Source organism: Phascolarctos cinereus, unplaced genomic scaffold, assembly GCF_003287225.1.
Source record: "Phascolarctos cinereus isolate Bilbo 61053 unplaced genomic scaffold, phaCin_HiC Scaffold_4;HRSCAF=312, whole genome shotgun sequence".
Classification (NCBI taxonomy): Eukaryota; Metazoa; Chordata; class Mammalia; order Diprotodontia; family Phascolarctidae; genus Phascolarctos; species Phascolarctos cinereus.
The window spans coordinates 182,315,981-182,330,064 of NW_027555847.1; the positions used below are offsets into that span (position 1 = coordinate 182,315,981).

Below are 14,084 nucleotides of genomic sequence, written 5' to 3' on the forward strand. Positions count from 1 at the left end.
GTATGAGCAAAGCAGAATTGAAACAGCTCAAAGGAAATGCAAGATGCACAGATTCAGAGAATCCACCCCAAATGCTCACACGAATTATTTGTGCCCGACCTGTGGAAGAGCATTCCAAGTTCATATTGATCTGACCAGCCACAGTCAGACACACTGTAACTTGACTATAGCATCGTGATGTCATTCTGGTTGTCTTCTCCGAGAACAAAGGGCAACAGCCAACCAACCTGGTTGTCTAAATGGAAATGTAAGATTTGCAGTTGGTAATATGGAACTGGATCTCTGCAGAGAGACTAGGGCTGGATACCTGCATAATAATACCTGAACTCATGGTTGAATTCAGAAGTGTATGTTGGCAAATATTTAACAACCAGCTCTCTGGACCAAAATAAAAACTATGTACATATGACACACTTATAAGTTTGATCTGCAGTATTAAAATTTTTCTTCCTCACTTTCACAAGTCTAAGCAATCAACCAAACATTATATCAAACTCTAATTTTGTAGGGTTTACAGATTCCCAAAGTGTAAATGTTAACACTAAAATTTAACAATCAACTCTCTGAAGCCTATAGAAACTGAATCCATCATGCTCATGGATGAGTTCATTATTGATGGAGTCATCAATAATAATGATAACAAGGCAGTTAGGTGGCACAATAAATAGGGCACTGGGCCTGGAGTCAGGAAGATCTGAGTGCAAATTCTGCCTCAGACACTAGCTATGTGACCTTGAACAAATCGCTTAATTTCTATTTGCCTGAGTTTCCTCATTTATAATAGCCCCTACATCCCAGGATCATTTTTAAAATTTTTTACTTATTTTATTTTTTAATTTATGAAATAAAACAAGCATTTCTATAACAATTTTTAAAAAGATGATTGCACATGAAATAGCAAATCAAATATACAACTTCGTATTTCTTTTAAATGTATAATAAAGTTATCATGTAAATTTCTCTTTTTTCCTTTTTTTCTTCCCTCCCTAACCCTAACCCTACCCTATAGATGGGTATCATTGGACATAAATATGTATATATGTAAAATTGTTCTATACATACTTCTATTTATCAGTTCTTTCTCTGGATGCAGATAGCATCCTCCTTCATATGTCCTTTGTAATTAGTTTGTAAAGATCAAATGAGATAATATTTGTAAAGCATTTAACACTGTGGCTGGCACACAATAGTTATATAAATGCTAGATATTATTATACTAATAGCTAACAATTATATAATGCTTTAATATTTATACGGCATTATTTGATCCTCACAAAAGCACTAGAAGTTGTTAAGATAGAAGGGAAGAAGTCCCAGGACACAGCAAACATATTCAGCCACAATTGGGAGCAGTACAAGGATGAAGATCTACTAAAGAGACAAAGGAGTGGGCTGGCCAAGACAGAAGTATGTCATGGAAGACCCAGGAGATAATATCCTGGAGGACAGAGTGGCCAATGAGGCTAAGGATTTTTTTTAAAAATGACATTAGATTTGGCTATTAGTTCATTGATCATTTTTGAGAGAGTAGTTTAAGTTGGGGACAGCTAGGTGGCACAGTGGATAGAGTACGGGGCCAGAAGTCAGGAAGACTCATCTTCCTGAGTTCAAATCTGGCCTCACTTTCAAGCTTTGTGACCCTGGGCAAGTCACTTAACCCTGTTTGCTTTAGTTTCCTTATCTGTACAATGAGCTAGAGAAGAAAATGGCAAACTACTTCAGTGTCTTTGCCAAGAAAACTCCAAATGGGGCCAGGAAGAGTCAACAGGATGGAAAAGACTGAATAACAACAAACAACATGGTCAAAGACCAGATTCCAAGGATTGAGGAGTGAATAAGAGGAGAGGAAGTTGAGGAAACAAGTATAACTAGCTATCCACCCTCTATTCCCAGGAATTTGGCAGTGAAAGGAAAGAGAGACATCAGATTATATCCTGAAGGTATCTTGGCATTAAGTGATTTTTTTATTTTTTAGATAAGGGAGTCTTGAGGAAATGTTTATTAACCTGCACAGTCTGTTTTCTGGACATGTTAGCAAATATTTCAGTGTATGATAAAGCATCTAAATCTAAATGATAGATCATATAATTTTATATCTGGAAGAGCCCTTAGAGATAATTTCTTCCAACCTTCTTGTTTTACAACTTAGGAAACTGAGTCTCAGACAAAGTGAAATGAGTTCCTTAGGTCATATAGTGAGTTAATGGAAGATCTGAAACTGGAATCTGGGATTAAAACTTCACAGTCCAACACTCCAAAATTATATCACACTTGTTGGAAATGAAACTGTATTGAGATGATACAAGTTTGTCAGCATTTATTGTTCAGGTTAATAAAACTATGAGAAATGAATGTTTCTCTCTTGTATTTAATAACTAATTATTATATTAGGTCGAAGGTTTTTCCCTTTTTCTACTTTCTTATCCAGAAACCAACCACTGTGGAAAATCTCTCCTAAAGATTTACCCAGACCAAGATATAATCAGACAGTAAAAGAAATTCTACGTTTGGGCTAATGCATGTATTCCTGCTCATTGTGTTTGCTCAGACAGGTAGATTCTCCCTTTTGTCAAGACAGGTGATATGGAAATTGATGTCTATTTGACCAAGATTTGGGTGACCTAAGTCACATACCCCAAGACCCTCATTTTAATATAGCTCACCTCCCATTGTGTCAACCAATCAGAGTTGATTGGCACCCCTCAGGAACACCTACTCTTTGAAGGGCATATAAACTGTGAGCCCACCACCATTAGAAGTCTTTGGTCTAAGAGAGATGGCCAAATGACCATCCTTTTAACAATACTGTGCTGGCCTTATTAATAAAATTATTAAATTACCCAGAAACTATATCTCAGAATTTTTTAATCTTCACAAAACTTTTAAACAAGTGAGAGACCGTGTAGTGTAGCAGTTAGAAAGCCAGCTTCAGAGCCAGGAAGACCTATATTTAAGTCCCACCTCTTCTAAATACAAGCTGTGTGATGTAGGGCAAGTCATCTCTCCTTAATCTAAGCAATTTTCTAAGACTCTTAGTTCCAGGTGTCAACCTCCAAGAGTTTGGTCTGTTTTATTTCTCTCAAAGCACGAGGCATGCACATGGGGTTGGGGTGCACAGTGTATATGTGTTTTCAGCAGGGACTGATATCACCCCATCATCATTTGACCTCCAGACCACTCCCAGCCTTGGGTTATGTAGACAAAAGAATCTGTCTCCACCCAAGCCTGAGCAGAACACAATGGAGCTTCTATACCTTTGATTAAATTACTTCTGAGCCTAGATTAGGGTTTGACCAAGATAAGGAGACTCAATGCAATCTCATTATCTGTAATGTCCTTCTGAAGAAAAACAACTTTAGAAGAAGGGGCTGGGCAAAATTCTATCTCCAAGATAATGATTACTAAGAAAAATCATTTTTCACATTGGGAAGGCTATATTCATAGCAAAAGATCCTCACCAGGAGCTCTTCAGACCAATGAAATCGCAGGTCCAATCTCTATCCCTTTAAGCAAATGCTTAGTTAACATTTACATCTGTCTGTGCACTATAATGGGAATATTAAATGAAAAAACCTACCACAGTCAAAATCTCTGAGGATTGGTAAGCGATTCAAGAAGTTAATAACAGCTATTACAAACTAGTTATCCAGAAAACATATGCATCAACTTTCTAATTTTGGAGGGAACATCTGGAATAAAACATTATTACTGCAAGCTTTTTTGCCATTGAAAAGTGTTTTTTGATTAAAAGTCTAATTCATATCCTAACTTATGGGATTTCTATTTGTGGAACATGAAATGTTAAGGCTTAAAACAAATGCATTCTTGCAGGAGAATTTAAAATCACTGGAGAAAACCTTATTTTTAAAGGCTAACGTGTCAGCTATATGTAAATATTTCAGGTGATGATTTAAAATACGGTTGAATTCTATTTTAAATAACATTTATTTAGCTGGGTATCAGTGTAGAAAAAGAATCATGTTTCTCCCAGGAGCATTTCCATTCTTACACCTTGGAAGACCTAAATGGAAAAAAAAAAAGAGGATCTTTACCTTTGATCATAAACCAGCTGTGTGGCCTGGGTGTCTAGACAAGTCATTTGACATTGACTTATAAGCACTTTCTCACCCCTAACATGTATCTGGGACTCTCTCTGAAGTCAAGGAAGGTTCTACAAGCAGAAAACAGGGAAGAGAATGAGAATTGAGCCACATGACTAGAATACTCAGCTTCATACACATAGTCCCCAGTCAGAGTATAATGGACTATGTATGATCTTTAAGTAATTCTTGCAACTTTTTCCCTCAAAGTTTTACCAAAATTGCTGCAAGACCTCACAATTTTTTTTTAAGAATAAGCAGAAAGAGAGCTGCACTCAGTGAATTAGATTCTTAAGTTGGGTAGCCATGATGGGAATTCTTCAATAGATTTTCCCTCCTCCTTTACAAATATGTATAGGCAGTTTCCACTGAGTACGTTCATGTCAACAAATTCAGCAATCATTTCTTAAGTGTTTACTATGTGCAGGACACCATGCCAAGTTCCTGTGCGCATACAAAGATTAAAATGAAAGGTTCGGCCCCATTTCTATGAGCAGGACTAAGCCATGTCGATAAATAATTAAAATTCAAGGGACAATGTTTAGTGCATAAGAGAGAACAAGTAGACATACCTGGGAAATTCAAGGAGGTAAGGATCACTTCTAGTAGAAGGCATCAAGGAAGGATTTCTGGAGCATGTGGCATTTGATCTGGGCCTTAAAGAAAACAAAGATGAAGAAGTAGCTTGTTCTAAGCTAGAGAAGGGTGAGTGCAACTGCAGAGAGATTAGAGGAACCAGGATGAAATTGGGGAATGACAAATAGTACAGTTTGGTGGGAGCACAGATTGAGCAAAAAGGAACAGTGTGAAATAAGGCTGGAAAAGTAGGTTGGTGGCAGATTGTAAAAGACCTCAACTGCAAGAACAAGTAGTTTGGATTTTATTCTATAGGCAATGGGGAGCCACAGATGGTTTTTGAGCAGATGAGTGACAAGGTCAGAACTATGTCTAAGGAGATTTATTTTGAGGGTTTTGTGGAGCAAAAGAGAAAGGGAAAGACTGAATGGGAACCAACCAGTTAAGAAGCCATTATAATGGTACAATAGTACAGATGAGAGGGTGTATACTAGAGTAGTGGGAGTAGAAATTTAAAGGAATGAATAAATTATGGTGATTTGTTCTTTATTTTCAAAGAGGACCAATGACATTATGGATTATGTTTTGATTTGCAGTGTGAATTGGATTTAAGCGAAGCAGAGTTGCACAAAGTCCTCAGCTTCACTCTCTCCTCCTGAGTCTTTGAAGACAAAAGTCAGGATGACTGGCAGTGGCCTAGGATGGAGAGGATGACCTTGGCATCTTCAATGTCTGATCAAGCTCTAAGCACTCCATAGCATCTCCTTTAGGCTTTTGTGGTGGCTGGAACGAATTGTTCTCATCCATCCGCTCTGCCAGTGGGTTTGAAAACTGATTAGATCACAGTATCATATATTAAGATGTGGAAAAGCCCTAAGAAGTCATCAAATCCAACCCCTTCATTTTATTGATGAGGAAACTGAAGCCCAAGGTTAAGCAACTTGCCCAAAGTGTCATGGAGCTAGTAAGTTTCTGAGATAGACTTGAACCTAATTCCAAGTCCAGCACTCTATCCATATGGGTGGGAGTCAAGAAAAAAAGATGATTACAAAATTTTGGGTCTGTGTGAGTGGAAGAATGGGTGTGCCATCAATACAAATAAGACAAGGGAAAAGAAAGGTTTGGGAGGAAGATGGTGAGCTCTGTTCATGAAATGTTGAGCTTGAGGCGTCAGCAACACAGCTAGGTTAAGATGTTCAACAGGCAGTTGAAACTGTGTTGAAATTGAAACTCCAGAGGAGTTGGAGATGGAGATAGAGGTTGGATAGTAATTCACAGAGATGCAATACTAAGGCCTTGGAGATGAATGAATTTGTTAAAGGAGAAAGAACACAGAGAGAACAGAGACTTGTGGCATGCTCTGACATAGGCAGCCCAGAGAGGAAGAAACCAGCATAAGAGACAAGGGAGGAATGGTTGGAGATGTGGGAAGACAACCAGGAGAGTATGGTATCACTGACGCCAAGGGAGAAAAGTGTATCAAGGAGTATGGGAGAATCAACAGGGTCAAATGCTGCAGAGAGTTCAAGGAAGAGAACTTAGAAAAAGCTATGGTATTTTGCAATTAGGATATCATTGGAGAGAGTGCTTTCAGCTGAGTGATGGGAAAGAAAGGTGTTATAGGGAATTTAGTGAGTGGGTGGTGAGCAAATAGTAGTGAGTATAAACTATTCTATCCAGAATTTTAACAGTGAGGGAGTAAAGAAAAAGGAGGAAAACTTGAAGAGATATCACAGTCAAGGAGAAGAATTATTTTTTAAAAGATTAGAGTAAAAAATGAGAAGATTAAGAATTGCTGTTAAGATGTGAAACAGAGTCAACAGAATAACTAAAAGGATTGGCTTGCAGCAGTAAAAACATAGTTGAGGTTAAAGTAAGTATTTAATAAATGCTCATTCATTCATTCATTCATTAATTGTAGTGGATTTAACACAATTTGTTTACTTCCTTACCAGACATTGGGAAGAACAGCAGAGAAGGTGCATGATGGGAGTTACTTAGTATTGGGGATTAGATTTATGGGAATAGAATGAGGTCAAAGGTGGAGAAGACCACATTGCTCAAACACCTTTCTAAGGAGAAAGACTATGAAGAAATGTAAATGAAGATCATAAAGGGAGGGGTGATGCATACCTAGAGCAGAAAGAGATTAGAGAGGTGGAAGGTTTCATGAGAATAAAGAGAAAGGTCAGGGAGAATGAGATTATGGGAGAGCTAGAAGGACAAGAGGGCAGCTAGGTGGTACACTGGGTAGAGTGCCAGGCCTGGACTCAGGAGCACTCCTCTTCCTGAGTTTAAATCCAGTTTCAGAGACTTACTGGTTGTATGACCCTGAGCATGTCACTTAACCCTGTTTGCCTCAGTTTCCTCATCCATGAAATGAGCTGTGGAAGGAAATGGCAAACCACTCCAGTATCTTTGCCAAGAAAACCCCAAATGGGGTCATGAAGAATCAGACATGACTGAACATGGAAGGACAGGAAATGGTGATCAGAAAGGAATTTTGGAGGTTTGAATCTTGGAGGTGGCAGTTTTGAGTGATAGTGAAGTCTAAGGTATGACTACCTTGACAAGTAGCTAAAAGTACAATAAAGGCAGAAGTCATGAGAGTTGAGGATGTTGAGAAACTGAGAACCTAGGGTAGGAGAAGGGCCATCTGAGTACTGAAGTTTTAGAAGATTATGGCATTGTACAGGATTCTTGCCCTCTTTAAGATGCTTCATCTTATTGCTGTCTGTAATGTAATAATGTAATGGAGAGAGAGAGAGAGAGAGAGAGAGAGAAAGAGAGAGAGAGAGAGAGAGAGAGAGAGAGAGAGAGAGAGAGAGAGAGAGAGAGAGAGAGAGAGAAAATGTGCCTTTGCTTTTGTTATTCCAAATGGTAGGATTTGAAAGCTAAGATAGAAGAGCCAATAGAAACTGAAGATTTATGAGATGGAATGACTGATGAAGCAGTAGTCATAGAAGAGACAGGATCAAAGGTATAAGATTCTAATTTTAGAGCTAGAAGGGACCTCCAACCCTCTCATTTTATCAGATGAAAAAGCTAAGACCCAGAGAGGTCTCGATGACTTACCCAAGGTCACAGAGAAATGATCTGATCTACTGTACCACTCTAGTTACTATTGGCAAGAAGGGCCATCTTTCATCTGAGATCAGAGAGAAGGAAGAGAGGCTGGATGTAGATATAGAGAGGTTTAGAGGAGTAGGATGGCATTAGCCTTCTCTGGAAAATAGGAGGTGAAGTCATCTGTTGAGAGTGAAGGGCACTGAAGTTGAGAGCTTGAGAAAAACAAAGGTTTAGAACAGCTGCTGTGGGGAATGGCATACTCCCCACAACAGAGAGGCAATAAGAGATGAAGCGAAGGATTTTCATGTAGCACTGAGGAACCATTTGAAGTTAGATAGCATGAATTTGGTGGGTACGCAGTCAGCACAGTTGCATTGATTTCCTCTAGCAACATCTAGCCATTTGAGAGGAGAAACAGAAGAGACACTCATAGCTGAGAGTTTGAATAGAAGAAATGGGGGGAAATGAAGGGAGCAAAGGATTCCAGGGTGAAAGACAGGGGATTATTGAAGCTGATCATTTATAGGGTCAAGACTAGGTATGACAGGAAATGAGGACAGCATAGTTTTTGTGGGTTGGGAAAAGTGGGGGAGGAATCTTTCAGGGACAGAGAAAATTTGTCTTAGTAAATTTGTGAAATATCTAAGTTGTTATAAATATCTTGTCAAACACATGCTCCCCTTCACAAGGTACATGGCAATCAATTTTCTTTCACACAGAGACTGCTTTCTGAGTGGGACATGCTCAGAGTAGGGATAAGCCAAAGGATATCAGTACTGCTTTTTCTTTATTGTCTCAATGTCCCTTGGACATTAACTCATCATACTTTTGCAGATGTCATTTTTTTTTCATTCTTTTGTACCTCATTTCCATGCACACCAGAGGTTTCTTTTTCTCACTGGTTCAGTTGTCTCTGCTACCACAATTGTTACTTGCAAGTCAAATTAAAGAGCAGTGCCCTAAGAGGAATTCTATTTATTGTCGCTCCAGGCATTTTTAATGGGTCTTTTTTTTTTCTGTCATAGCACAACTTCCTTAGGCAGCTCACTTCTCAACATGCTTTCTTGGTTAATGGGCTGTAACTGGAGCCCAAGGAGCCAGAATATTCTGGTGGGTAGAATAACTGCAGCATGTCACTTCAAACATTTTATAGATGATGGGTTCTCAGACAAATTGTGATCTGCACAGGCATCAGATGATTTGTTCAGAAGTAGAAGGCTGATAAGTTTTAAAATCGGAGCACGCATATCTCCCCCTACATAACTGAAGCTGAAAAGAATTCTGAAAGTTTTTTTTTCCAAAGAAGTGAAGCATAAAAGTTCCCCAGCCCTATGTTAGTCAAACATTTGAAGAAGTCATGAAAGGCCAGTGTGCACCTTTTCCACTGTGTGTGATCCAGGTTGAGAAACCTATGCTTGGGAGTAAGAAGCTAAGATTTCTGAGGCTTCTGAGGAATTAGGGGGCTATTTTGAAATTAATTTCAATTCAGAAGAAGTTCATAGATTTATAGTTTGGGGATTTTTTGAAAGGGCTGCATAGAACCTTAGAGATCAACTATTTTATATTTATATTTCTGTATCTGGAAGAGACCTTAGAGGCCATCTATCCCCAATTCCCTCTGTTTTATAGATGATGAAATCGACCTAGAAAGATGAAATTACTTGCCTAGAGTTAAATAGCTTGTCAGTGGGAAAGCAGAGATTCAAACTAAAATCTTCTGAGTTTGCATGTCGTGATAGAAAGAGCACTGTCTCTGAAGTCAGAGGCCCTACAGTTAAATCCTATGTCTGATGCTTACTCCATCTTTGACTTTGGGCAACTCATTTCATCTCCTCTCACTTTTATCATCTGTTAAAATGAGGGGGTTGGGGTTAGATGCCTCTGAGGCCTCTTCCAGTTCTAAACTCTGATCCTTTGACTCCTAGTCCAATGTTCTTTCCACTGGATCAAATACAAACTCCTCCATTTGACATTTAAAACCCTTCCCAAGTTGGCTCTAATCTACCTTTCCAGTCTTATTACACAGTACTCCCTTTCACACACTCTCTATTCCAGCCAAACAGCCCTGCTTACTATTCCACTCACACAACATTCCATCTCTCATGTCCATGTCTTTGCATAGGCCATCCCTCTATGACTAAAATGCATTACTTCCAGACCTCCACCACTTCTTGAAATTCTAGTTTCCTGCAAATCTCTGCTCAAATATTACTCATCACATGAGACTTTTCCTGATCCCCCAGTTCCTAGTGCCTCTCCACTGAAATTCCCTTGTAATTATTTTGTATATACCTAAAGTATATGTGTATATAATTGGCTTCTATAGAATGTAAGTTCTCTGAGGATAGGAACAATTCCATTTTTATTTTTGTATCTCTCATACCTAGCTAGGTTAATGCCTAGCACATAGTGGGAACTTAATAAATACTTCTTGATTAATTATGCAATATTGCCTCCTTCTTGAATGATTTTTCTTCCTTCTTAAAAAAAGAAATAGGAACATTTCCCTAAGATAAAATTAGCATGTCATTATGATCTTGATCCCTAAGAGCTTGTCTTTTTCAACTTTTTCCTTAGCTATGAGTAACAATCACATGATTTCATAACTTAGTCACCTTTGCTGTTCAGTCGTTTCAGTGACATCTGACTCTTCTTGATCCCATTTGGGGTTTTCTTGGCAAAGATACTAGAGTGGTTTGCCATTGCCTTCTCCAGTTCATTTTACAGATGAGGAAACTGAGGCAAACAAGGTTAAATGACTTGCCTGGGGTCATACAGCTACTAAGTGTCTAAGGCCAGATTTGAACTCAGGAAGAAAAAAAGTTACTTACTCTATCCAATGTGCCACCTAGATGCCCTTCCAAAGCACCTCTGGTTCCCTAAATTGTTGGTGAAGATTCAGGTAGGAAGAGAAAAATTTTAGACATAGTTTCAGATGGTAATCTTTCTGGGTTTTGACATTGACATGAGTTCTGCACGCGTGAGTGAATCTTAGCTTCTATACTGAAGCTCCTAGTTATTGAAGAATGGTCCTGGAATTAAAATATATGCCCAGTAAAAACTTTATTTTTCCTTCTCCTTAAAATAAAGGGATTGGATTTTAGGGTCATGTTGGTCCTAAGTCCTATAACAACACATAACATCCTATAACACAATCTTGCCTATAAATCAAGAGTGTGTTGGTGAAATGTTTAGTAACCAACTCGCCAGGAAAACACACACACACACACACACACACACACACACCCCAAATCTTTAAGTTTAATCTCTATTATTAACATTTTCATGACCACTTTCTTAAGCCTAGACAATCAACAAAACAGTAAATCAAGTCTTGATTTGTAACATTTGCCAATATCTGAGCTATAAATGCTCATGCTTAAGAGCACACCAAAACCATAGTACTTTGGCCAACATACACAGTGTTAGCCCCTTTCTTTCAGCAGGACATTGTTTTATTCTTTTTTTCTAACCTTAACTGTTCCATTACCTACCCCAAGAGGCATTGTAAAGCTCAAGTATATGCTGTCAGTAATGAAAAATGTTTGAATGAAGAAAGCTGCTTAATGTCATTCTTTGCACATTTTTCATAAATACGACCAAGTAATTGTCATAAAACCAAAGTTAAAATGATTGTCATTTGTGCAATAACAGATAATCAAATATGAGTCATGGGTCTAGTGGATTTCTGAAGTAAGGGAAGGGGTTGATAAAAGTGATTTTTTTCAACATCCAAAGATGTTACAAGATCTTTTTATTGATATTATGTTTTTAGCAGCATAGCTTTACACAAACTATTTGGAAAACATTTGAGTCATTTGGAATTTCCTCTAGTATGGAAATGTCAACAAAACTTAGATTTATGTAAATGGGCAACATAAATTTCTCAAAAAATGTAACAGAATCATTTCAACTACAGCTATAAGATCATCTAATCCAAACCCCTCTTTTCAGAAGTGAAAAAAATTAAGGCCCATAGTAATAGGTGACTATTAATACAGAAGGAAAGAATAACTCCCGAGGAGGCTCAAAATATGTGATTTCTCCACCAGTCCATCTTACCTAGGTTTTGGAATAGCTTGCGATCTTTCAGAACTCTTTGGTTAGGGGGGCAAGCAACTTGAAACAGAAAACATTGTAATTAGTATGAGTGGAAGTGGGAGGGGTAGTTGGAAAGCATATGCTGCTTCCAAGTGACTTTGACCCCTACTGAAGTGTTACCCTCAAACAGAAAACATTGTTCCATGCTCAAGGGGCTTGCTGACTTGTTGAAAAAAAAATGTACAAACCGAGGAGCCAAAATGATGGAATCTAAAACAAACAATAAATAAGTTGATGAAGGAGTAAAAATATTCATTCCATTTCTTACATACTGTTCTGTCAGATCACCACTGCCACACCATGGCTCTTCACTGAAAGCTCAGCATCTCTAGCTCTCACGCCTTGAAGTAGCTATAGTATAGTGATGAGAGCATTGGATTTGGAATCTGGAGACAAGGGTAACAGTCCCCAGGGCTGTTCCTTCTATCATGGATGAACTAGATGTCAATAATGTAATGCTTAAAGTGATGTAGTATAGTAACAGGCAGTTGTAACGCATATGATATGGCCCTTATGTATTTTACCTCATACTCAATGTGGAAAGTTTGGCCATAAAACTGGATGTTTGGGGTATAACAGGAAGCTAATGGACTGGCTCAACGTTTTTGGAATAGCCAAGCAGTTAATGCCAGGAGACAAGTTAACAGACAGGCCATACTCAACAGTCAGGCTTCTCCAGTGAAGACAGAGACCTAGGTTTCAGAACCAGAAGCAGAGTTTTCATGCCAAAGGACTCAGTAGCAGAAGTAGGAAAGTTTAGGGGATGGCAGTTTAGAAAACCCAGCTAGATCACATTGGAAGCTCAGCACTGTCAACTAAAGAACGATTTACCCCTCTCAGGCCAAGCTTCAGTGTGATAGTCTTTTAATAACCAACCGGTATATGGTAACCCCATACATTTTAAAAGGTGCAGATATTTATTAGACATTGGAACCCATACAATTTTTGAAGCCCCATTAAGTACACCAAGAAATTTTAAGCCTGATAACTAATTATTTTTCACACAAAAAGTTTTAAACTGAGTCTTACCACTTTTAGTTTGTGATACTACAGAGCTAGGGCACTATAAAGAGTTATTAAATAGTATACAAGAAATTTTAAGCCTGATAACTAATTATTTTTGACACAAAAAGTTTTAAACTGAGTCTTGCTACTTTTAGCTTACGATACTACAGAGCTAGGGAACTATAAAGAGTTATTAAATAGCACATAGATTTTTTAAAAAATCATAGCTTTTCAGAGCTTAAAAGAACTATAGATGGCTTGTAGTTTTTTTGTTTGTCTTTTAGCAAGAGTACCCTCTAGAACAGTGGTGTCAAACTCAAATAGAAACATGGTCCACTAATTCATAAATAAGGATTCCCGTGAGCTGCATATTGACTTAATTTTAAAATGTAATATTGCCTGTGTCTTAATGTATTTTTATTTATTTTGTTAAGTACTTCCAAATTACATTTTAATCTGGGTCTAGGCCATTCTCAGGAGTGTTGTGGGCCACATGCTACTAAGGCAGGTTTCCCAAACAGGTTGTCCAGACTCCACTCAAAGACATCCAACAGTAGGGAACTTTAGAGTCAATCCATTATCTCCTAAGGAAAAATCACAAGAATTGATTTTGTTTTGTTTTGGTTTTTGGTGAGGTAGTTGGGGTTAAGTGACTTGCCCAGAATCACACAGCTAGTGAGTGTCAAGTGTCTGAGGCTGGATTTGAACTCAGGTCCTACTGACTCCAAGGCCAGTGCTGTATCTACTGTACCAACTAGCTGCCCCCTATTTGTTTTCAATGATAAAAACACAAAAAACAAACCCACCCCACCAATTACAGTGTAGTGTTGTGAAAAGAGTACTGATCTTAGAATCAAATGACCTCTGCTTTAGAACTGGCTCCAGTTCTTGCTAGCTATGTGACCCTGGACAAATTATTTAACCCCTCTGATCCCCAGTGCCCTTATTTGTAAAGGGCAGCCAGCTGGCGCCTTGGATAGAGTGCTAGGCCTGGAGTCAGGAAGACACATCTTTCTGAGTTCAAATCTGGCTTCAGACACTAACTGTGTGACCCTGGGCATGTCATTTAACCCAGTTTGCCTCAATTTCCTCATCTGGAAAATGAGCTGACAAAGGAAATGGCAAACCACTCCAGTGTCTGCCAAGAAAACCCTGAATGGGGTCAAGAAGAATCAGACACAAATGAAATGATTAAACAACAACCAATTCACAGGCCGGTTGTGAGGAACACAC

At 38.4% G+C, this 14,084-nt stretch overlaps 1 protein-coding gene and 1 long non-coding RNA gene across 3 annotated transcripts in view; one reads left to right on the forward strand and one right to left on the reverse strand.

The window, feature by feature from the left end:
* The window catches only part of MAMDC2 (MAM domain containing 2), a 222,146-nt gene that overhangs the window by 47,793 nt on the left and 160,269 nt on the right, over window positions 1–14,084 (forward strand). The window lies entirely within an intron of this gene.
* LOC110218813 (uncharacterized) overlaps window positions 3,927–14,084 on the reverse strand; it is a 92,533-nt gene continuing 82,375 nt past the window's right edge. The window contains exons 3-4 of the long non-coding RNA XR_002327418.2: window positions 4,673–4,756; window positions 3,927–4,021 (exon numbers count right to left, since the gene is read on the reverse strand). This is a non-coding gene — a long non-coding RNA (uncharacterized LOC110218813). The remainder of the gene's footprint in view (window positions 4,022–4,672; window positions 4,757–14,084) is intronic.